Below are 20,469 nucleotides of genomic sequence, written 5' to 3' on the forward strand. Positions count from 1 at the left end.
AGAGCTGATTGACTCTCTGCTAGACACTAATAAAATACCAATCATATCTGGCCCTGTGTGCTGAATCGTGGCATTGAACGCTTTAACAGGATTCTTTCTCTTCACAACTGGCTATGTGATTATTGCAGCTCAATAGGTGTAATTTTTGTTGACAATTTCGATACCTTTTGGAAACAAAACATGTTTTATAAGGAGGATGGGAGCCTCCCAAATCATTTAGGTTCCTGGATCTTTTCACAGCATTATAAGGCTGCGTTGAGAGAATAACTTATCAATGACCCAAGCCTAGCTCAGTTAATCCCTACCATTGTGACGCAGAGTTGTCATAATGTTTCAGCAAATGTTCATTACACCAGGGGCATTGGTGGACTCAATGTAAGTAACTTAATTGATGTCTCTCTAACTTCCCTGAATACTTCTGCTGATCCTACAGTAATTGCATACAGTAATCATGTGCCTATGCGCCAGATAGTATAGTGTTTGCACTGAGGTGGTGTGCCCTAGGAGGAAGTCCACTGTGTGCAGCTCACCCTGCACTAACATAAATAACATGAGCGTATCTACATCTGCTAAGCTTCCAAGTAAAGCAATGAAAACAAGTAAGCATCCCGGAAGAAAGGTGCCCATGTTAACATATGTAGCTTAATTAAAACTTCTTGACGCTAACCATCCCTGTAGCGGGATACTTTTCGTCAGCAACCGCTGAATAGCATAGTCAACAGTCAAATAATATTACTACAAAATATTCATATTCATGAAATCACAAGTGCAATATAACGAAACACAGCTTAACCTTTTGTTAATCCACCTGTTGTCTCAGATTTTGAAATTATGCTTTACAGCGAAAGCAATCCAAGCGTTTGTGTGAGTTTATCGATAGCCTAGCATAGCATTATGTACACTTAGCATCTGGAAGCTTGGTCACGAAAATCAGAAAAGCAATCAAATTAGCCGTTTACCTTTGATGATCTTCGGATGTTTTCACTCACGAGACTCCCAGTTACACAACAAATGTTCCTTTTGTTCCATAAAGATTATTGTTTGTCGCGTTATGTTCAGAAATCCACAGGAAAGAGCGGTCACGACAACGCAGACGAACATTCCAAATAATATCCATAATGTCCACAGAAACATGTCAAACGTTTTTTATAATCAATCCTCAGGTTGTTTTTAAAATATATATTTGAAAATATATCAACCGGGTGTGTAGCTTTTTCAATAGGACCGGAAGAAACAATGGCCGCTTTACTCAGTTGCGCAAAACTCACTGAGAGCCCCCACCTATCCACTTACCAATGTCATCTTTCTCGCTAATTTTTCAAAATAAAAGCCTGAAACTATGTCTAAAGACGGTTGACACCTTAGGGAAGCCATAGAAACAGGAATCTGGTTGATATCCCTTTAAATGGAGGATAGGCATGCATAGGAACAGAGAGGTTTCAAAATAAGAGGCACTTCCTGATTGGATTTTCCTCAGGTTTTCGCCTGCAATATCAGTTTTGTTATACTCACAGACAATAGTTTTACAGTTTTGGAAGCGTTAGAGTGTTTTCTATCCTAATCTGACAATTATATGCACATTCTAGTTGCTGGGGCTGAGAAATAGGCAGTTTCAAATGGTACGTTTTTTAGCTAAAAATGAAAATACTGCCCTACATGCAAGATGTTAACCTCTAGGGGGCGCTATTTTCACGTCGGGATGTAAAGCGTGCGAAAAGTAAACTGCCTGCTACTCACCCCCAGAAGCTAGTATATGCATATTAGTAGTACATTTCGATAGAAAACACTGTTAATTAAGTTTCTGAAAACTGTTTGAATGATGTCTGTGAGTATAACATCTAAGCATTAATGAATAACAAGGCCAAATCAGGAAGTTCAGTCAGCCTTTAAAACAATCAGGAAGTGTATCTATTGTCAGTGTCCTGTTATTTTTGGGAAGACAGTTATTAGTGTCTGTGTCCATGGTTTTCTTCGTCTTCGTCTATCATGATCTTTGTAAGCAAAAGGCAGTGGTCTCAAACTGGCATGAATGCTTCTTTAACCTGCGTTTCACTTCATCTGCTCTTAACTCACAAATCACATTGCCCTCTTTCAACAACAACAACAACAACAACAACAACCATCACCTTGACAACAAGCAGAACAGACAGCACAACAGCAAGGAAGAGACGAGGAGAGCGAAGTGACACGGTATTTAGATGACACACACCGACCGGGTGCTACAGCATCAAAGAGAATCAACCTGCCTTTGTTTGTGTTTGCCGTCTCTCTGATCCCTCTCTACTCTCTCTCTCTCTCTCTCTTTTTTTTCTCTGTCTGCTCTCTCTCACCTGTGCTCACCTGTCAGGGAAGATACACCGTGTCAGTGTGAGTCAAGGCTGGAGATGCATACCATGTTGCTGCTCTCTGTCTCTGCATACCAATCATAATCTTATCAGGCTCACCATTCTTCCAGCAGAGGTATAGCTGCTTGACTCCTGTTACTGCACAGCTTCTCTCTCTCTCTCTCGCCCTCTCACCCTACCCTCCTGGTGCTCGAGATGGGATTTACAGGTTAGGTTGTTATAGTTTATAACTCTGCATTCTCCAGGGGAATATTTAATTCATGATCAGCACAACCCTGAGAGTACTTTATACCAGTCTGAGTTGGTGAACATTATATTTAGGAGCTACAGTACAGAAATAGGTGGCATGACAAGACTGCTGCTTTCTGCTTCCAATAAGTGAAAGGGTTGAGAGAGAAAGAGAGAGAAAGAAAGAGAGAGAGAGAGAGAGAGAGAAAGAAAGAGAGAGAAAGAGAGAGAGAGAGAGAAAGAAAGAGAGAGAAAGAGAGAGAGAGAAAGAAAGAGAGAGAAAGAGAGAGAGAGAGAGAAAGAGAAAGAGAAAGAGAGAGAGAGAAAGAGAAAGAGAGAGAAAGAGAGAGAGAGAAAGAAAGAGAGAAAGAGAGAGAAAGAGAGAGAGAGAGAGAGAGAGGTGCGTACACTTTGAGAGAGAGGTGAGAGAGGTGCGTATACCTTGAATGCATCCCAAATGGCACCCTCTTCCCTGTTTAGTGCTCTACTTTTGCCCAGGGCCCATAGGTCTCCTCATAGAATCCCAGTCAAAAGTAGTGGTCAATAGTGAACAGACTTAGACCAGCTTCTTTAGGTTCCCCAACCTCATTGTCACGCCCTGGCCATAGAGAGGCTTTTATTGTCTATTTTCTTTAGGCCAGGGTGTGACTAGGGTGGGCATTCTAGTTTCTTTATTTCTATGTTTTCTATTTCTTTGTTTTTTTTTTCCGAGTGTGGTTCCCAATCAGAGGCAGCTGTTTATCGTTGTCTCTGATTGGGGATCACATATAAGTTGTCATTCTCCTTTTGATGTTTGTGGGATTTTATTATTTTTTTTTTAGCTCTGTGAAGCCTGCAGAACGTGACGTTTGTTATTCTTTTGTTGTTTTGTTTGGTGTTCAGAGAGAATCATGAACACTTACCACGCTGCACCTTGGTCTCCTTCCGACGACAAACGTTACACTCATTCTGTAACGTTTCTGTAACAACAGACGCTGGTAGACGTGAAGAAAGTACAGGGTGTGGATTTAATAATAAATAGACATTGAAACAAAAACAAGAACAGAGTCTGGACAGGAGAAATGAATGGAACTGAGGAAGTGACAGATATAGGAGAAGGTAAATCACGCGATGGAGTTCAGGTGAGTCCCATAATTAAGCGCAGGTGGGCGCAACGATGAGTGAACGAACTGGTGTCCTCGAGCACCAGAACCCTAATCAAAAGTATTGCACTTAATAGGGCATAGGGTGTCAGTTTGGACACAACCTTTCTCCTGGTCAGCACTCTGTAACTTCCCACAGCACTGTGCTTCCACTGACGAACATTTAGCTTTGTGTAAATATTTTGAAAGCTGAACAACAATGTTAATTAATATTAATGATATTGTTACATTGCATTATTTTCCCTCACACCGAGGCTTAACCAAATCAATCTCTCTCCTCGGAGGAATGTTGAAAGACAAATTTAATTTTCTCCGGTTATTATTAATCTACCTCTCTCCGATGCTGTGATTAATTAGGCAGAAAATAAAGTCCTGTTGGATTCTAACGATGCATCCCAAATGGCAACCTATTCCTTAAATAGTGCACTACGTTAGACCAGAATCCTGGTCAAAAGTAGTGCACTGGATAGAGAATAAGGTGTCATTTTGGGACGTAACCACAGTTCTTATTCATAAAGGGGGAATGCTTATAAGGAGCCACGTTGACATTTAAAATGTGTTCACTAACAGCTCAGACTAGTCCTATCTAAAAAGGGCTTAGTGGTGGATAGCAATAGGAGGGCAGATGGCACCCTTTTCCCTATGCACTACTTTTGATTAGGGCCCATAGGGCACCACATAAGGAACAGGTTATTATTTGGGATGCTGCTTACATCGGTCTATATAGGAATCATTACAATATAGCGGGATGAGAAGATTCATCGTATTTTTGTACTCGACAGGTCAGTTTGAGAACAGGAGGATTACACTGCTTGATAATAGAAGTCTCACATGTTCTTTCTACCAGACATGGGTTCAACTAACGTTGGTTTTCTTACAGGAACAAAGAGTGTTCGATTGAACCAGCGCAGCTAAGGTATTTTAAAGGAAATAAAAACTTTCTGTTCGTTCCCTCCTTAAAGGAAATAAAAAACGTTTTGTTCGTTCCCTCCTTTGTTCGTTCCCTCCTTTGTTCGTTCCCTCCTTTGTTCGTTCCCTACCAACGGAACACGCAGGTCAGTCTGGTGAAGGCCTCGGCAGTTGTTCAATGTCCTGTCTAACAGTTGTAGAAATAATATGCTGTTATGATGTACTGACTGATGTAATTGGGATTGAATGGTGTTTGCAATGTGTTTGGGAATGAAGGGAAAAAACATCCTGTCTTGTAAAATGCCCTTGGTCTGGTTAGAAGGTGGCAAAACACGCAAGACAGCTCTTTAGTTGAAGGACACATAGCTCCCTCCTAAAGGAAATGAAGACAGCTCTTTAGTTGAAGGACACACCTCCCTCCTAAAGGAAATGAAGACAGCTCTTTAGTTGAAGGACACATAGCTCCCTCCTAAAGGAAATGAAGACAGCTCTTTAGTTGAAGGACACACCTCCCTCCTAAAGGAAATGAAGACAGCTCTTTAGTTGAAGGACACAGCTCCCTCCTAAAGGAAATGAAGACAGCTCTTTAGTTGAAGGACACAGCTCCCTCCTAAAGGAAATGAAGACAGCTCTTTAGTTTCTAAAGGAAATAACTGATCTACTATTTTTACTGATTAATTTGCTTTTGACGACATTCATCTATGTCTAATGAAGATATCACACAAATCAGACCGTCTGCCCTGGAAGAGAAGACAAGAAGACCAGAGAGGAGAGGAGAGGAGAGGGAGAGGAGAGGAGAGGGAGAGGAGAGGAGAGGAGAGGAGAGGAGAGGAGAGGAGAGGAGAGGAGAGGAGACATTGTTGGAATATAGTATTTTGTTTAACCTCGGGGATAGTTTTAAAGGGAATCTCGTTCAACCATGTAAAGAGAAATGACTTGTGTTAATATGGAGAGACGCCGGGAGAATATGGAGAGACTGAGGAGAGGAGAGTGTTGCTTTACTCCTGTCTGTCCATGCTAATTACCAACCAACCCTCATATCTACGTGTCTCAACCCCAGCCCCACCTCTCCTCTCTTCTCAGATTTACAGTACATAGTGTCGCGGGCTCTTCTCGCCTCATCTCTTCAAACCAATACACTCAACACCCACAAACCCAGAAACATTTTTAAATGCATGACTAAAGTTTTAATAAAAGAGAGAAGGTAATTTGAAAAGTCTATGGAATGTGTTTGGAAATTTATCAATAACAAGCAGGCGGGATTTCATGCATGGAAGGATTCAGTGTAATTGCCTGCTCTTCCCTGATAGAGGTTCGACTGCAATAACAAAAATATTCTCTTTAATGTGAAAAAAGACCAACTACACACTTCCTTCTTTTCTTCTCTTCTGCCTCCTCCCTTGGCTCTCTCTCTCTCTCTCTCTCTCTCCCTCTCCCTCTCCCTCTCCCTCTCCCTCTCCCTCTCTCTCTCTCTCTCTCTCTCTCTCTCGCTCTCTCTCTCTCTAAAGAGCGGCTGGTATCATTTCAGATCAGTGGAAAAAAATTTTTTTTTTTTTTTACGTGTGTCTGTATCAGCTGGAAAACTGATGATCATTGGTCGCCGTAGTTACAGACTGTTCTGGAGCAGAAAAATGGAAGGTGGCTTACATACAGTGGGGTCCCAAGTTACAGACATCCCTTGATGAAGATGAGCAAAAATGACTGTATAAAATAAATAAATAAAAATACTGAGCTTTATCGTCAGCTAAAACGTTGGGAAATTATGTTATTTTATAATAATACAATTGCTCAGAGAAAGAGAATGTGTGTGGTCCTTACTTGCAGTCAAATGTCAAAATGGCCTCATGGGTGTAGTGTTATTAATATTTACATAATTTCCATAATTAATCAACATTATTTCAAAATAAAGTGCCAAACATCTGGTGTTTCTATGTCAAACAGTTTTGTTATATGTCAAGTCTTCTGTAATGTATATGAAGTGTCAAAGTGCAAACTCAAAATGTAACACATGACAACTCTATATCTGACATGGTACAGGTATCTTCTATTTATAAGCCCATAACCATGTGTGGGAGGTGGATACTTTGGTTTCAAAGGAGATTTGTTTAAGACTTCAAAGAAACACTCTGTGTGACCCCGATTTAGCCCACCGCAGTAAAATAAACACTCTGTGTGACCCTGATTTAGCCCACTGCAGTAAAATAAATACTCTGTGTGACCCTGATTTAGCCCACTGCAGTAAAATAAACACGCTGTGTGACCCTGATTTAGCCCATTGCAGTAAAAAAAACACTGGTAGTGGTCAAAATGATTGAGACCCTTGTTTTCAATACCTTTTAATAGCTCACCTTGTTAGGATACTGGCACTGAGCCTATTTCTCAAGTGTTTAATTAGTTGGAGAACACACTGGGAAGGTTATTAGACAATTCCTCCGTACAGAACCTTTCCAGGTCCTTGATAACCTTAGTCTGATTTTAGGACTGCCTGCTTCAATTCAAACCACATGTTTTCAATGGGTTTAAAGTCCAGAGACTGAGATAGACATTCCTAAAACTGCACCGCCTGGTGTTTGCTAAACTGCACTGCCTGGAGTTTGCTAAACTGCACCGCCTGGAGTTTGCTAAACTGCACCTCCTGGTGTTTGCTAAACTGCACCGCCTGGAGTTTGCTAAACTGCATTGGCACTTGGATTGGAACAGGCCCTAAGGTCAGATGACATGAATAAGACATGAGGTCTTTGGCCACCAGGGGTGTGTTTGTCATCCAAATGAGAACGAGGTGCTATTATGGTGCTATTGTGAAAGCGTGTTTATTCTGAAGGACGTGAGGGACGTAAATGTCTTCCGTATTAACCTCTGAGAATGAACACATTTCATCTTATTCCTGAGGCTCTGATTCTCACAACCAACCTATTCTGTTCTGAAGCTTTTTCCAGCCAACCTCTTCAGAGTACCTGCAAGAAAAGCATCAATTCCACAGGAATGTTTTTCTCCAACTGTCTCGCTTTATCTGGCATTAAGCCAGCACAATTCTTAAACAAACGCTTGTTTGCATGTTGGCAGACACCCATTGACTTCCAGTCATTGAGCTAGAATAGCATTGGCACGCTAAACTGCCTCTAACTTCCTTCGTACTGGACACAGAGACATAAAAAAAAAGGTATCCACAAGTTAATTTGACTCTGGGGAAGTAGATAAAGGGCTTCTTTGACAAAAATCCCGAAGTATCGCTTGAAGGCCATCACTCTTCTGATCTCAAACCCTAATATCAAGATTCGTAAATCAAATCAAATTGTATTTGTCACATGCGCCGAATACAACATTACCGTGAAATTCTTACTGTTGAAGCCTTTAAACCAACAATGCAGCTCAAGAAATAGAGTTTTGAAAATATTCACTACATAAAGTAAAGTATAATTTTTTTTTTTACACAATAAAATAACAATAACATGGCTATATACAAGGGGTACCAGTACCGAGTCAAGGTGCTGGGGTGCAGGTTAGTCGAGGTAATTTGCTCATGTATGTAGGGGTAAAATGACTATGCATTGATAAATCACTGGTACTTCCTGATTTAATTTTTGCGTGTAAGCAGGAATCAGGAGGATAGAATTGTGGTCGGATTTGCCAAATGGAGGGCGAGGGAGAGATTTGCATGTGTGTGGAGTAAAGGTGGTCCAGAGTTTTTTTTTCTCCATCTGGTTGTACATTTAACATGTTGATAGAAATGAGGTAAAACAGATTTAAGGTTCCCTGCATTAAAGTCCCCGGCTACTAGGAGCGCCGCCTCTGGGTGAACGTTTTCTTGTTTTAATCTATGCAGGCTATTTGTGCATTATTTATTACTTTAGCCAGCTCATGTTGTCATTTTGGATGTGTGTAAAACCCTCTTCATGGCCTCCCTAGTGCCGCCGCATCGCTGTCCGTAGCCCGAAAGAGATGAGAAGATCCAGTGGAATTTTGTAAGATTTAAGTTTGTTTTCCTGTAACAAGTTTTCCATCTCGTTAAGGGCTGCTGTAACCAAAATCAACAGCAATGCGTTTGCTTGCTTCCCTAATAGCCTATCCATAACAGGTTTCTGAATGGTCTACTCCTGAGGCTTTTTCAGTCAATTTTTTTTGCATTATTCACAGTTCACGTACAGTAGGCCTAGCTGCAGTGCAATGCTACATTATTCACAGTTCACATACAGTAGGCCTAGCTGCAGTGCAATGCTACATTATTCACAGTTCACATACAGTAGGCCTAGCTGCAGTGCAATGCTACATTATTCACAGTTCACGTACAGTAGGCCTAGCTGCAGTGCAATGCTACATTATTCACAGTTCACATACAGTAGGCCTAGCTGCAGTGCAATGCTACATTATTCACAGTTCACGTACAGTAGGCCTAGCTGCAGTGCAATGCTACATTATTCACAGTTCACGTACAGCAGGCCTAGCTGCAGTGCAATGCTACATTATTCACAGTTCACATACAGTAGGCCTAGCTGCAGTGCAATGCTACATTATTCACAGTTCACGTACAGCAGGCCTAGCTGCAGTGCAATGCTACATTATTCACAGTTCACGTACAGTAGGCCTAGCTGCAGTGCAATGCTACATTATTCACAGTTCACGTACAGTAGGCCTAGCTGCAGTGCAATGCTACATTATTCACAGTTCACGTACAGTAGGCCTAGCTGCAGTGCAATGCTACATTATTCACAGTTCACGTACAGTAGTTCTAGCTGCAGTGCAATGCTACCTTATTCACAGGCTACTCCATTCAGCATGTGTTCATTCCCCATTTCCAAAGAGGAGCCTCTTGCCTGTTTACCGAAGACACGCTCCTCCAAACATATTGATATAAGGACATATCAATAGTAGTTCTGGGTTATATCTGGCTCAATGAGAATGTGCCTCACAACATACAAAACCATTTCCAGGAGCAAATATTTAATTGATATTATAATATTATTAATATAATTCTATTGAGGAGGTGTGTGTTGCATAAAGGTCTATAGTATTGAAGCCCAATTACAGCGACGTTGACTGTTTGGATGTTTTTCTGCTGCTGTTAAAAGTTACTGTAGCTCAAATCAAATCAAATGTTAATTAGTCACATGGGCCGAACACAACAGGTGTAGAACCTTACAGTGAAATGCTGACTTACGAGCCCTTAATAACCAACAATGCAGTTTTAAAAAAATACGGATAAGAATAAGAGATAAAAGTAATGTAATGTTCCAAGATGGCGTAGCAGTGAAGACGTGTTTCTTTGTCCTCTCGTGTACTTTTGTATTTTTCTGTATATATATATTTCAATTTATTTTCAATCTCTTTTAGATTTTTAACTCGATTATACCTTCCGGTAACCTGCCTCACCCAGGCGCATCTCCTGGCTAGCAAACTAAATTCTACAATACCTCATTCGCCATCTGGTTTGGATTCTCTGTGGACACGGCGCCCCGCTGCACCACCACGACTGGTCTGCCGATGAATACTCCATCCGCTGTGCCTTCAACTGGCCACAATCGGAGCAGACGCTCCTACTAGCCCGGGGCTACTAACTTTAAACGCTGTTTCGCTAGCGTATTGGCGGCTTCCCTGTTCCATCTACTGCTGCCCCCTGGACACTATGATCACTTGGCTACATAGCTGATGCCTGCTGGACTGTCCATTAATCAGGGTACTCCATTCTGTTTATTTATTTTTTATCTGTCGGCCCCAGCCGCGAACTCCGGCTCTGTGTGTAGTTTATCCAACCCTCTCTGCCTAGTCATCACCATTTTACCTGCTGTTGTTGTGTTAGCTGATTAGCTGTTGTTGTCTCACCTGTTGTTTTAGCTAGCTCTCCCAATCATCACCTGCGATTACTTTATGCCTCGCTGTATGTCTCTCTCAAATGTCAATATGCCTTGTATTTTTTTTTTTTTTTAATTTCACCTTTATTTAACCAGGTAGGCTAGTTGACAACAAGTTCTCATTTGCAACTGCGACCTGGCCAATATAAAGAATAGCAGTGTGAACAGACAACACAGAGTTACACATGGAGTAAACTATTAACAAGTCAACAATACAGTAGAAAAAAGGAGAGTCCATATACATTGTGTGCAAAAGGCATGAGGAGGTAGGCGAATAATTACAATTTTGCAGATTGACACTGGAGTGATAAATGATCAGATGGTCATGTACAGGTAGAGATATTGGTGTGCAAAAGAGCAGAAAATAAAATAAATAAAAACAGTATGGGGATGAGGTAGGTAAAAATGGGTGGGCTATTTACCGATAGACTATGTACAGCTGCAGCGATCGGTTAGCTGCTCAGATAGCAGATGTTTGAAGTTGGTGAGGGAGATAAAAGTCTCCAGCGATTTTTGTAATTCGTTCCAGTCACAGGCAGCAGAGAACTGGAACGAAAGGCGGCCAAATGAGGTGTTGGCTTTAGGAATGATCAGTGAGATACACCTGCTGGAGCGAGTGTTACGGGTGGGTGTTGCCATCGTGACCAGTGAGCTGAGATAAGGCGGAGCTTTACCTAGCATGGACTTGTAGATGACCTGGAGCCAGTGGGTCTGGCGACGAATATGTAGCGAGGGCCAGCCGACTAGAGCATACAAGTCACAGTGGTGGGTGGTATAAGCTGCTTTAGTGACAAAACGGATGGCACTGTGATAAACTGCATCCAGTTTGCTGAGTAGAGTGTTGGAAGCAATTTTGTAGATGACATCGCCGAAGTCGAGGATCGGTAGGATAGTAAGTTTTACTAGGGTAAATTTGGCGGCGTGAGTGAAGGAGGCTTTGTTGCGGAATAGAAAGCCAACTCTAGATTTGATTTTCGATTGGAGATGTTTGATATGAGTCTGGAAGGAGAGTTTACAGTCTAGCCAGACACCTAGGTACTTACAGATGTCCACATATTCAAGGTCGGAACCATCCAGGGTGGTGATGCTAGTCAGGCGTGCGGGTGCAGGCAGCGAACGGTTGAAAAGCATGCATTTGGTTTTACTAGCGTTTAAGAGCAGTTGGAGGCCACGGAAGGAGTGTTGTATGGCATTGAAGCTCGTTTGGAGGTTTGATAGCAGTGTCCAAGGACGGGCCGGAAGTATATAGAATGGTGTCGTCTGCGTAGAGGTGGATCAGGGAATCGCCCGCAGCAAGAGCAACATCATTGATATATACAGAGAAAAGAGTCGGCCCGAGAATTGAACCCTGTGGCACCCCCATAGAGACTGCCAGAGGACCGGACAGCATGCCCTCCGATTTGACACACTGAACTCTGTCTGCAAAGTAGTTGGTGAACCAGACAAGGCAGTCACCAGAAAAACCGAGGCTACTGAGTCTGCCGATAAGAATATGGTGATTGACAGAGTCGAAAGCCTTGGCAAGGTCGATGAAGACGGCTGCACAGTCCTGTCTTTTATCGATGGCGGTTATGATATCGTTTAGTACCTTGAGCGTGGCTGAGGTGCACCCGTGACCGGCTCGGAAACCAGATTGCACAGCGGAGAAGGTACGGTGGGATTCGAGATGGTCAGTGACCTGTTTGTATACTGTTGTTCAGGTTAGTTATCATTGTTTTAGTTTACAATGGAGCCCCTAGTTCCACTCTTCATACCTCTGATACCTCCTTTGTCCCAACTCCCACACATGCAGTGACCTCACCCATTACAACCAGCATGTCCAGAGATACAATGTCTCTTGTCATCACCCAGTGCCTGGGCTTACCTCTGCTGTACCCGCACCCCACCATACCCCTGTCTGCGCATTATGCCCTGAATATACTTTACCATATACTCTACCACGCCCAGAAATCTGCTCCTGTTATGCTTTGTCCCCAACTCTCCAGGCGACTAGTTTTGATAGCCTTTAGCCGCACCCTCATCCTACTCCTCCTCTGTTCCGCGGGTGATGTGGAGGTAAACCCAGGCCCTGCAGGCCCTGCATGTCCCCAGGCACCCTCATTTGTTGACTTCTGTGATCGAAAAAGTCTTGGTTTCATGCATGTCAACATCAGAAGCCTACTCCCTAAGTTTGTTTTACTCACTGCTTTAACACACTCTGCCAACCCCGATGTCCTTGCCGTGTCTGAATCCTGGCTTAGGAAGGCCAACACAAATTCTGAGATTTCCATACCCAACTATAACATTTTCCGTCAAGATAGAACTGCCAAAGGGGGAGGAGTTGCAGTCTACTGCAGAGATAGCCTGCAAAGTAATGTCATACTTTGCAGGTCCATACCCAAACAGTTCGAACTTCTAATTTTAAAAATGAATCTCTCCAGAATAAGTCTCTCACTGTTGCCACCTGCTACCGACCCCCCTCAGCTCCCAGATGTGCCCTGGACACCATTTGTGAATTGATCGCCCCCCAACTAGCTTCAGAGTTTGTTCTGTTAGGTGACCTAAACTGGGATATGCTTAACACCCCGGCAGTCCTACAATCTAAGCTAGATGCCCTCAATCTCACACAAATCATCAAGGAACCCACCAAGTACAACCCTAAATCTGTAAACAAGGTCACCCTCATAGACGTTATCCTGACCAACTAGCCCTCCAAATACACCTCTTGCTACGGGCGATTCCCTGATCCACCTCTATGCAGACGACACCATTCTGTGTACTTCTGGCCCTTCCTTGGACACTGTGTTATCTGACCTCCAAACGAGCTTCAATGCCATACAACACTCCTTCCGTGGCCTCCAACTGCTCTTAAACGCTACTAAAACCAAATGCATGCTTTTCAACCGGCGATGTCATCTACAAAATAGCTTCCAATACTCTACTCAGCAAACTGAATGCAGTTTATCACAGTACCATCTGTTTTGTCACCAAAGCCCCTTATACCACCCACCACTGCGACCTGTATGCTCTCGTCGGCTGGCCCTCGCTACATATTCATCGCCAGACCCACTCGCTCCAGGTCATCTACAAGTCCATGCTAGGTAAAGCTCCGCCTTATCTCAGTTCACTGGTCACGATGGCAACACCTACCCGTAGCACGCGCTCCAGCAGGTGCATCTCACTGATCATCCCTAAAGCCAACACCTCATTTGGCCTTCTTTCCTTCCAGTTCTCTGCTGCCTGTGACTGGAACGAATTGCAAAAATCGTTGAAGTTGGAGACTTATATTTCCCTCACCAACTTTAAACATCTGCTATCTGAGCAGCTAACCGATCGCTGCAGCTGTACATAGTCCATCGGTAAATAGCCCACCCAATTTACCTACCTCATCCCCATACTGTTTTTATTTATTTACTTTTCTGCTCTTTTGCACACCAGTATCTCTACCTGCACATGACCATCTGATCATTTATCACTCCAGTGTTAATCTGCAAAATTGTAATTATTCGCCTACCTCCTCATGCCTTTTGCACACAATGTATATAGACTATTTTTTCTTTTTTTCTACTATGTTATTGACTTGTTAATTGTTTACTCCATGTGTAACTCTGTGTTGTTGTCTGTTCACACTGCTATGCTTTATCTTGGCCAGGTCGCAGTTGTAAATGAGAACTTGTTCTCAACTAGCCTACCTGGTTAAATAAAGGTTAAATAAAATTAAAAAATGAACGCAAAAGCCTGTCAATAACCTACAGAACCTGAGACAACGGCATGCAGTATTAAGCCGTAAAACGTGTTGATTGGCCAGTGAGTGGGTAAGCCTTCGTAACACCTACAATTGATTTATTCATCAAAACTCTTTCCCTTCCGCTCTACCGACAGCTATTGCACTCATAATTCCCTAGTCACACACCGGACTTACAGCCCTAAAGCCAGTGCTAGGATTTACCATTACGTTTAGGTTTATTAAAAATAATCGTTCTCCCTCTCTCTCTCTCTCTCTCTCTTTCTCTCTCTCTCTATTCTCTCTCTATTTCTCTCTCTCTATACTCTCTCTCTATTTCTCTCTCTCTCTCTATTCTCTCTCTCTCTATTATCTCTCTCTCTATTCTCTCTCTATTCTCTCTCTCTATTTCTCTCTCTCTATTATATCTCTCTCTATTTCTCTCTATTCTCTCTCTATTCTCTCTCTCTATTTCTCTCTCTCTCTATTCTCTCTCTCTCTCTCTCTGTCTCTCTCTATTTCTCTCTCTCTATTTCAATTCAATTCGCTTTATTGGCATGACGTAACAATGTACATTTTGCCAAAGCTTATTTTGGAAATGTACAATATAAAAATAAATAAAATGAGAATCGAAATTGTCAACGGGACAACAGTAACAACAATAACTAAGGGTCAAAATAACCATACATTCAACAATAACAATAAGCATACAGTAGAGTACATGTGCAGGTTGATTGGTCTGTCAGACACTGTCCCTCAACTTATGTCAGGCAGCAATGTAGTGCGCTGCCAACCCACAGCTCTGCGTCCTCCCCCAACAGGACGGGTAGCCTATCCTCATCAGAGAGGTCTTCAATGTAGTGCGCTGCCAACCCACAGCTCTCTGCGTCCTCCCCCAACAGGACGGGTAGCCTATTCTCATCAGAGAGGTCTTTGAAACCTTGAATAAGGGTTTCAAATTTGGGAAAATTACAGTCTCTAATTGTTTTATATTTTTGACATTTTGTCACCAAATGCAGTCTGTCTCAGGTTCTGCTGTTGTGCAGTGGTTGCACAGCCTTTTCTCTACAGGGAGCCAGGTTTTCCTGTGTCTACCCTTCTCAATGGCAAGGCTGTGCTCACTGAGCCTGTACTTTTTCAAGGTTTTTCTAAAGTTTTGATCAGTAACCATGGTCAAATATTTAGCCAAGGTGTACTGTCAATTCATGGCCAGATAGCACTGCATTTTGCTTTGTGCTTGTGTTTCCCAATAAGCAATATAGTTTTGTTTTGACTGTGTTGTAATTTGGTTTATCCTGATTGATTGGATGTTCTGGTCCTGAGGCTTCAGTGTGTTAGTAGGACAGGTTAGTGAACTCAATCCAAGGACCAGCTGGATGAGGGGACTGAGGCTTCAGTGCGTTAGTAGAACAGGTTAGTGAACTCAGCCCCAGGACCAGCTGGATGAGGGGACTGAGGCTTCAGTGCGTTAGTAGAACAGGTTAGTGAACTCAGCCCCAGGACCAGCTGGATGAGGGGACTGAGGCTTCAGTGTATTAGTAGAACAGGTTTGTGAACTCAATCCAAGGACCAGCTGGACCAGACTCTTGTCTTTGCTCAGCTCTTGGCATTGCAGAGCTTGGTAATGATATGAGAGGGGGTCACTGTATTTTAGAAATTTCCAAAACTTAATTGCTCTTTTTTGAGTTTTTATTATTAATGGATATTGGCCTAATTCTGCCCTGCATGCAGTGTTTGTAGTTTTCCTCTGGACATGTAGGAGAATCATACAGAGCTCTGCTTGCAGGGTTTCAATAGGGTGTATGTCCCATTTGATGAAATCTTGTTTTGCAAGTGGACCCCACACCTCGCTGCCATAAAGTGCAATTGGTTCAATTAGTTTTAGCCAAATATTTATAGGCATTTAAATTTGAAATAGCTTTTTAATGGTGTAGAATGCCCTGTGTGCTTTCTCTCTCAGCTCATTCACTGCCTCATTAAGGTGTCCAGTTGAGCTTATTTTGTACTCTATATATTTTGTACCAATTGAGAACTTTGGTCTAATTCCCTGAGATCTGGATCTTCTCTGGAAAATCATTATTTTAGTCTTTTTGGGGTTTACTGCCAGGGCCCACGTCTGGCAGTACTGCTCTAGCAGGTCCAGGCTCTGCTGTAGGCCATGTGCTGTGGGTGACAGCAGGCTTAGGTCATCTGTGAAGAGTAGGCATTTAAATTCTGAATTGTGGAGACTAACACCAGGGGCTGAGGATTTTTAGTGGCCAAATCGTTAATGTAAATATTGAAGAGTGTAGGGCTCAGATTGCAACCCTGGCGAAGGCCCCGCCCTTGGTTAAAGAATTCTGTTATTTTCTTACCAATTCTAACGCTGCACGTATTGCCAGTATACATTGATTTAATTATGTGTTTTACCCCCTACACCACTTTCAATAACTTTCTAGAACAGTCCTGTATGCCAAATATAATCAAATGCTTTTTGGAAGTCGATAAAGCAAGCATATATTTTGGTATTATTTTGGTGGACAAGTTTATCTATCAGGGTGTGTAGGGTGTAAATATGATCAGTTGTGCGATGTTTTGGAATAAATCCAATTGGCTTTTACTCAAGACATTGTGCTTATTGAGGACGTTTAGAACGCTTACATAGATAATACTACAGAAAACCTTCCCCAGGTTACTGTTTACACAAATGCCTCTAATTGTTAGGGTCAAATTTGTCTCCGTTCTTAAGGATTGGGGTTATGAGTCCTTGATTCCAGATGTCAGGGAAATAACCTACACTCAGGATCAAATTAAACAGTTTTAATATAGCCAATTGAAATTTTGCACTAGTGAGTTTGAGCATCTCATCTAGGATGTCATCAGGTCCGCATGCCTTTTCAAATTTGAGAGCCTGAAGTTTCAGAGCTCCTGGTCAGTAATTGGGGAGTCCAGTGAATTTTGATTGAGCTATAAAGGACACTCTAATCCATTCAACTTCTCATGAATTTGCCGTTGTTCTGTGTTTTGTGTCGATTTGAACAGTGTTGTAGAGTGTTTTAAAATGGGTTGTCTATATGTCACCATTTTGTATCGCTAATTCCTATTGTTTAGAGTATCATTATTTTTTCTAATTTTGCCAGAAGTTGTGTGTCTTTATGGACTCCTCAATTAGTGTCAGCTGCTTGCTGTTGTACTGTGCTTTTTTTGGTTCTGAGAGTACGTTTATAGAGTTTTAAAGTCTCACAGTAATGAAGGCGTAATTCACCAACATTTGGGTCTCTGTGCTTTTGGTTGGATAGTGCTCTAAGTTTTTTCCTTATCATTTTACAATCTGCATCAAACCAGTTGTCATCTGTGGTCTTTTTTGGTTTGTTTTTTATCAATTTCAGTTGTGCTTCTTTTGACGTTTGCCTGAATATATAGTTGATGTTTTGTTCTGCCAGATTGATGCCTGCTTTACTGTGAGTGAATGTGGTATCCAGAAAGTTATCTAAGAGTGTCTGGATATTTTGGTTCCAGGTCGCTTTCTGGTATTCTTCTGTGCTGTTTTGGGCCAATCTGTATGAATGTTTGATGTTGTACAGCTTACTGGGCTGTGAATGTGTGATTGTTTCCATGTCTGTTCTTTTGAGGAACAACGTAATTTGGCTATGATCAGACAGAGGTGTTAGTGGCTTGACAGTGAATGAGCTGAGAGAGAAAGGGTCAATGTCTGTGATCATATAGTCTACTGTACTGTGGCCAAGAGGTGAGCAGTAGGTGAATCTCCCCAAAGAGTCCCCCTGTAACCTACCATTGACAAAGTACAGGCCCAGGCTTCTACAGAGCTGCAAAAGATCCCTTCCGTTGTTGTTGACGATGCGGTCACTGTTGTTTCTATGGGGGAGACAAAGACAGTTAGAAATACTATGGCCTGTAATAAAGTTGTCCCCTCGTGTGCTCGTTAGATCAGGTAGTGTTCCTGTGCGCATATTTGTGTCCCCATAGATGAGCACATTTCCCTGGGCCTCGAAATGGCACGTCTCTTCCTCAAGGGTGGGGAAGATCTCCTCTGAGTAATATGGGGACACATAGTTGTAGTTGGGATTTGTACCAAATGATCAATCCTCCAGAGTCTCTGCCTCTATTGACAGAGCTGTGTTTCTGTGACGGCACAGTGACCTCTCTGTAGCCTGTGGGACAGTGATGGCACAAAGACCTCTCTGTAGCCTGTGGGACAGTGATGGCACAGTGACCTCTCTGTAGCCTGTGGGGCAGTGAGTGACACCGTCAGCCTTACACCTTCTCCTGCAGAATGATGACGTCAACATCTTTAAGATGTTTGTAGAACTCCAGTGCTAAACTCTTCAGTCTAAAGGTTGGTGAGTTTAGGCCCTGAATGTTCCACATGCTAACTGATAGGTTGATGAGTTTAGGCCCTGAATGTTCCACATGCTGACTGATAGGTTGATGAGTTTAGGCCCTGAATGTTCCACATGCTGACTGACAGGTTGATGAGTTTAGGCCCTGAATGTTCCACATGCTGACTGATAGGTTGATGAGTTTAGGCCCTGAATGTTCCACATGCCGACTGATAGTGATTTCATGTTGCAAAAAGAAAGAACAGCAGTCAGAAATACAGTAACTACTAACTAATAAGTTGTTAAGAGTGAGATACACAGGATAACAGCTAACATTTTTTCTGTTATATATATAAATATTCCTATTCATTAAACAAGTCAATTCTAGTACAACAGGTGTGTGTGTGTGTGTGTGTGTTTAGTGCAGTTTAGTGCAGATGTATTGGAGGAGCTGTTTAATCTCACTCAATCCTACAAGGTTCTTCTGTCCTCTGACGACCTCCGCATAGCTGCGCTGGTCCTGCTGTTGGAACCTGTGGAGTGGAGGGGGGGCAGTTCTGGGCCGTGGAGCTTCCTCTCTGGTCTGGTGCGGGGTAGTAGGCTGGGCCCGGTTCGGTCTGGCTAAGCCGATGGAAGTGGTGATGCTCTGGTGGTGGGTGGGGCCAGTGGGGTGCGCTGGGTCTGGTGTGGCGTTGAGGGGGCCTGGGGCTCCTTGGTGGTGCAGTGGTCTGGTAAGGGTCTCCTGGTCCCCTGTCTAGTGCAGCATGGGGTGTTTGTCTACCAAGTGCCACATCCTTTAGAGACTTGGCAAACATCCCTACTGTCTGCTTCCTCAGGTGGGAGTGGTCGTGCAGATGCTCTGGGGTGATTGTTGGGTGGTGAGCAACGTGTACGTTCGGGAGTAGGCCACACCCTCTGGTGATGTAAGCGTTGACTTTCTGAATGGTACGGAGATGGAAGTCTTTGCGGGGCAGAAGTGTGGAGATGGTGATGTGGGAGTTGGGGAACCGCTCAGAGACCCTCTCTGCTACTCTGTTGACCAGGCTGCCTACTCTCTCCTGCTCCTCTCGCAGGTTGTTGGTGCCGGTGTGAATGATAATGTGGCCTGGTGTGCCAAAGTCAGGCTGGGACAGGATGTGGAGTGTATCCTATGTTTTTGGGCACCATATTTCGGACACCTTGTCTTGGGGGAAGAGTTTATCTTCTTGGATGAATTTCCATTTGAGTCAATGGGTTTTACCAGAGTAGTGGGTTTACTGTCTGGGGCTGGGATACACAGGGCCTGTGTACATGGAGGGGTGTGTGGGGGTGTGTCAGGGGGAGGGGCAGAGAGCATCTCTCTGTAGTAGGTGTCTCCATGTGAGCCTCCTTGTTGACTGGGGATGTGGGTAAAGTGTTTTTGGTATTGGGGGGGATTGTGGGTAAAGGTGGATCAGTGGGGTTGTTAGGGGTGGTGAGGGGCTGCAGCTTCTCTCTGGGAGTCTCTACAGTCTGTTCTCTGTGCTGCAGCTTCTCTCTAGGAGTCTCTACAGTGCTCTAGCACTCTCTTGATGACAGACAACTCCTTTACCATCTCCTCCTTTACCTGCACCAGCTCTCTCCTCATGGTGGCCTTTACCTCCTCCAGAGCTGTGGTAAGGCTCTCTCCTCATGGTGGCCTTTACCTCCTCAAGAATTGTGGTAAGGCTCTCTCTCAGCTCCTGGACAGAGTTCTTCAGCTGGGTCCTGCGCTGGTTGATCTGGTCCTGTAGAAGCTCTGTGTCTGGGCTGGTGGTGGTGTAGCTGGGGGGCTGCTCCTTCAGCTCAGTAACCCATACTTCTTACAGAGCCAGTCTGTCTCTCAGCAGTCTGGAGGTGGTGTAGCTGGGGGGCTGCTCCTTCAGCTCAGTAACCCATACCTCTAACAGAGCCGGATGGCCCTGCAGTTGGGGTGCCTGAGGTGAGGGGAGACGTCGATGTGCTGCCCTTGTCTTTTTT

General features: G+C 43.3%; 1 long non-coding RNA gene across 1 annotated transcript in view; it reads right to left on the bottom strand.

Annotated features, from left to right (window-relative positions):
- LOC149971520 (uncharacterized) overlaps positions 1-20,469 on the bottom strand; it is a 57,842-nt gene that overhangs the window by 35,263 nt on the left and 2,110 nt on the right. The window contains exon 2 of the long non-coding RNA XR_016492120.1: positions 17,946-18,028. This is a non-coding gene — a long non-coding RNA (uncharacterized LOC149971520). The remainder of the gene's footprint in view (positions 1-17,945; positions 18,029-20,469) is intronic.

The sequence above is a fragment of the Oncorhynchus mykiss genome, chromosome 25, assembly GCF_057628025.1.
Source record: "Oncorhynchus mykiss isolate SJ-2025 chromosome 25, ASM5762802v1, whole genome shotgun sequence".
NCBI classification, from domain to species: domain Eukaryota; kingdom Metazoa; phylum Chordata; class Actinopteri; order Salmoniformes; family Salmonidae; genus Oncorhynchus; species Oncorhynchus mykiss.